Source organism: Dendropsophus ebraccatus, chromosome 10, assembly GCF_027789765.1.
Source record: "Dendropsophus ebraccatus isolate aDenEbr1 chromosome 10, aDenEbr1.pat, whole genome shotgun sequence".
In the NCBI taxonomy this organism is placed as follows: Eukaryota; Metazoa; Chordata; class Amphibia; order Anura; family Hylidae; genus Dendropsophus; species Dendropsophus ebraccatus.
The window spans coordinates 31,311,899-31,316,843 of NC_091463.1; the positions used below are offsets into that span (position 1 = coordinate 31,311,899).

The following is a 4,945-nucleotide window of genomic DNA, read 5'->3' on the forward strand; positions in this document are numbered from 1 at the left end:
CACATCTAAAAGCATCAAGCAGGGCCGGGACAAAGGGTAGGCCAGGGTAGCCGATGGCCTAGGGCGCCATCTCGTGGTAAGTTACAGGGGGCGCAATTTCAATTTAATAAAAAAAAAAATCATTGACCTGCCAGGACCTGCAGGACCTGCCAGGATCTACAGAGGCTCCGCCCCCTCCTCACCATGAGACCTGTTGCAGGGCCTTTAGCCCACTTGGAAATAGCATCTACCGTAACTTCCCGGGCTTTCTTCTCACCACAGAGGATCCTGTCAGGCTGGCTGTTGTGTTATCACACTATGGGGCTGTTTATGAGGTGTTTTCAGTTTCTGTGCAGTGAAATATGATACACATGAGGTAAGCACCCTCTGGCTGCACTGTTATGGGATGTTATGGAGGGTCAGGGGGTCTATGGCTGCACTGTTATGGGATGTTATGGAGGGTCAGGGGGTCTGTGGATGCACTGTTATGGGATGTTATGGAGGGTCAGGGGGTCTGTGGCTGCACTGTTATGGAGGGTCAGGGGGTCTGTGGCTGCACTGTTATGGAGGGTCAGGGGGTCTATGGCTGCACTGTTATGGAGGGTCAGGGGGTCTTTGGCTGCATTGTTATGGGATGTTATGAAGGGTTAGGGGTCTGTAGGAATGGTGTTATGCGACGGTCTGCAGGGTCAGGTGTCTGTAGGAATGGTGTTATGCGACGGTCTGCAGGGTCAGGGGTCTGTAGGAATGGTGTTATGCTATGGTCTGCAGGGTCAGGGGTCTGTAGGAATGGTGTTATGCGACGGTCTGCAGGGTCAGGGGTGTGGGAGCGTTCTGCGATGTTCTGCAGTCACCATCTGTGAGAGCCAGTGTCATAGCTATAGGGGCCACATTAGACGACTAGGCCTGGATGCCCCCTCACCACCTCCTATCGCTCTCCAGTTCTCCTGAATGAGCTGATGCGCTCTCCTCGTTCTCCCTTCATCTTTTGGCACAGGCCATGTCCTTGTCCAACGCTGCCTGCACCGAAAGGAGAAGGAGGAGAGTGTGCAGAGGACGAAGGAGGTGCCAGGAGAGGAGACGCGCAGAGGATGAAGGAGGTGCCGGGAGAGGAGAGCGCGGAGAGGATGAAGGAGGTGCCGGGGACGGAGACACGCGCTGCCACCAGAATGCTGCCAGGGAACAGGTGACAGGTGAGTTGAAGTTTGTTTTGTTTTTTTTAAACTAATTGGGGACACAGGGGCCAATAAAATATATCTGGCACAGAGGAGGGCATAAATCTGATTGGGGGCACAGGAGGGGGGGCATAAAACAACTAATTGGGGGCACAGAGGGGCATATATCTGGGGGGGCTAAAAGTGATTGGGGGGGCTAAAACTGACTGGGGTGTACAGAGGAAAGGCTAAAACTGATTGGGGGTCACAGAGAGGGTGTGTGTGCATAAAAAAACTAATTGGGGCACAAAGGAGGGCACAAGTCTGATTGGGGGACACAGAGGAAGGCCTAAAACTAATTGGGGGCACAGAGGAGCATATATCTGGAACAGAGGAGGGCATAAATTTGATTGGGGGGGCTAAAGCTGAGGGCACGGGGGGCTAAAACTTATTGGGGGCTAAAACTGATTAGGGACACAAAGGGGGGCTAAAACTGATTGGGGGCATAGAGAGGGGGCTAAAACTGATTGGGGTCACAGAGGGGTGGGGGCTAAAACTGGGGGCACAGAGGGGGTGGGGCTAAAACTGATTGGGGGCATAGGGGGACCCTAAAACTCATTGGGGGCACAGAGGGGAGGCCCCTAAAACATATATGGCTCCAAGGGGGGGGGGTATGGTTTCAAGGGGACTTGTAGATAACTAGACTAGAAGATAAGGGCTGTAGTAGTTGTGATATCAGGAGTGTGTGTGTGTGTGTGTGTGGGGGGGGGGGGGTAATAGTAGCAGGCAATGGCAGTGCAAGCAGTAGACTAGTATTGGGGGGAGTAGTAGAGCAGTATTGGGTTGGTAGTAGTAGAGCAGTATTGGGTTGGTAGTAGTAGAGCAGTATTGGGTTGGTAGTAGTAGAGCAGTATTGGGTTGGTAGTAGTAGAGCAGTATTGGGGGGAGTAGTAGACTAGTATTGGGAGGAATAGTAGACTAGTATTGGGAGGAGTAGTAGAGCAGTATTGGGAGGAGTAGTAGAGCAGTATTGGGAGGAGTAGTAGAGCAGTATTGGGGTGAGTAGTAGAGCAGTATTGGGGGAGTAGTAGAGCAGTATTGGGGGAGTAGTAGAGCAGTATTGGGGGAGGAGTAGACTAGTATTGGGAGGAGGAGTAGAGCAGTATTGGGGGAGTAGTAGACTAGTATTGGGAGGAGTAGTAGACTAGTATTGGGGGGGAGTAGTAGAGCAGTATTGGGGGAGTAGTAGACTAGTATTGGGAGGAGTAGTAGAGCAGTATTGGAGGGAGTAGTAGACTAGTATTGGGGGGAATAGTAGAGCAGTATTGGGAGGAGTAGTAGACTAGTATTGGGGGGAGTAGTAGAGCAGTATTGGGAGTAGTAGAGCAGTATTGGGGGGAGTAGTAGAGCAGTATTGGGGGGAATAGTAGAGCAGTATTGGAGGGAGTAGTAGACTAGTATTGGGGGGAGTAGTAGAGCAGTATTGGAGGGAGTAGTAGACTAGTATTGGGGGGAGTAGTAGAGCAGTATTGGGAGTAGTAGAGCAGTATTGGGGGAAGTAGTACAGTATAGGGGGGAGTAGTAGACTAGTATTGGGGGTAGTATTAGACTACTATTGGGAGGAGTAGTAGAGCAGTATTGAGATTGTAGTAGAGCAGTACTGGGGGAGTAGTAGAGCAGTATTGAGATTGTAGTAGAGTACTATGGGGAGTAGTAGACTAGTATTGGGGGGAGTAGTAGACTAGTATTGGGGGAATAGTAGAGCAGTATTGAGATTGTAGTAGAGCAGTATTGGGGGAGTAGTAGAGCAGTATTGAGATTGTAGTAGAGTACTATGGAGAGTAGTAGACTAGTATTGGGAGGAGTAGTAGACTAGTATTGGGGGGAGTAGTAGAGCAGTATTGGGAGGAGTAGTAGACTAGTATTGGGAGGAGTAGTAGACTAGTATTGGGGGGAGTAGTAGACTAGTATTGGGGGGAGTAGTAGAGCAGTATTGGGGGGAGTAGTAGAGCAGTATTGGGAGTAGTAGTAGACTAGTATTGGGGGGAGTAGTAGACTAGTATTGGGGGGAGTAGTAGACTAGTATTGGGAGGAGTAGTAGACTAGTATTGGGAGGAGTAGTAGGGCAGTATTGGGAGGAGTAGTAGACTAGTATTGGGGGGAGTAGTAGACTAGTATTGGGGGGAGTAGTAGACTAGTATTGGGAGTAGTAGTAGACTAGTATTGGGGGGAGTAGTAGACTAGTATTGGGAGGAGTAGTAGACTAGTATTGGGGGGAGTAGTAGACTAGTATTGGGGGGAGTAGTAGACTAGTATTGGGGGGAGTAGTAGACTAGTATTGGGAGGAGTAGTAGGGCAGTATTGGGGGGAGTAGTAGACTAGTATTGGGGGGAGTAGTAGACTAGTATTGGGAGGAGTAGTAGACTAGTATTGGGAGGAGTAGTAGGGCAGTATTGGGAGGAGTAGTAGACTAGTATTGGGGGGAGTAGTAGACTAGTATTGGGGGTAGTAGTAGAGCAGTATAGGGAGTAGTAGAGCAGTATTGGGGGGAGTAGTAGACTAGTATTGGGGGAGTAGTAGAGCAGTATTGGGGTGAGTAGTAGAGCAGTATTGGGGGGAGTAGTAGACTAGTATTGGGGGAGTAGTAGAGCAGTATTGGGGGGAGTAGTAGACTAGTATTGGGGGAGTAGTAGAGCAGTATTGGGGGGAGTAGTAGACTAGTATTGGGGGGAGTAGTAGACTAGTATTGGGGGAGTAGTAGAGCAGTATTGGGGGGAGTAGTAGACTAGTATTGGGGGAGTAGTAGAGCAGTATTGGGGGGGAGTAGTAGACTAGTATTGGGGGGGGAGTAGTAGACTAGTATTGGGGGGGGAGTAGTAGACTAGTATTGGGGGGAGTAGTAGACTAGTATTGGGAGGAGTAGTAGGGCAGTATTGGGGGAATAGTAGAGCAGTATTGGGGGGAGTAGTAGACTAGTATTGGGGGGAGTAGTAGACTAGTATTGGGGGGAGTAGTAGACTAGTATTGGGAGGAGTAGTAGGGCAGTATTGGGGGAATAGTAGAGCAGTATTGGGGGGGAGTAGTAGACTAGTATTGGGGGGGGAGTAGTAGACTAGTATTGGGGGGGGAGTAGTAGACTAGTATTGGGGGGAGTAGTAGACTAGTATTGGGAGGAGTAGTAGGGCAGTATTGGGGGAATAGTAGAGCAGTATTGAGATTGTAGTAGAGTACTATGGGGAGTAGTAGACTAGTATTGGGGGAATAGTAGAGCAGTATTGGGAGTAGTAGTAGACTAGTATCTTTCTCTCCCTTTTTGTTTTTTCAGATCTCTTTATCCAGAGCATTCCGTATTCCATGGACTAGATCGATGTTTTGGTTTAATAAAATGCTCATCGTGTTTTTATTTGCATAAAACATATTTTTAACTTGTATCTTGTCTTTTTGTGTTTACTTTACAGTAGGGCTGGGCGATAAATCAAATTAATTCACCCAAAATTTGATAATTGATTTGATTTTTAATTAATTTTTTTTAAACTGATCTTCAAAAAAAATAAATAAATCATTGGACGGAGGAGCGTTGTTGGCGGGTTCAGCTGCTGAAGCAGAGCCTGGGGAGGGAGAGCGCCCAGCAGTGTCCTCTGTCCCTCCTGTTGACCTGCCCCCATAGCGGGATGAGTATATGCACTCCCAGCCGCACACGCCCCCAGTCTCTGGAAGAGGCGGCCTCAGGTAGTAGACTAGTATTGGGAGGAGTAGTAGACTAGTATTGGGGGGAGTAGTAGACTAGTATTGGGGGGAGTAGTAGACTAGTA

The 4,945-nt window shown here is 48.9% G+C and overlaps 1 long non-coding RNA gene across 1 annotated transcript; it reads left to right on the forward strand.

Moving 5' to 3' along the window:
* The first annotated feature begins 239 nt into the window (after nt 1–239).
* LOC138765761 (uncharacterized) lies at nt 240–4,562 on the forward strand. Its single transcript, XR_011358633.1, has 3 exons — nt 240–355; nt 977–1,172; nt 4,459–4,562. It is a non-coding gene; the product is annotated as an uncharacterized lncRNA (long non-coding RNA).
* Nucleotides 4,563–4,945: the final 383 nt, after the last annotated feature.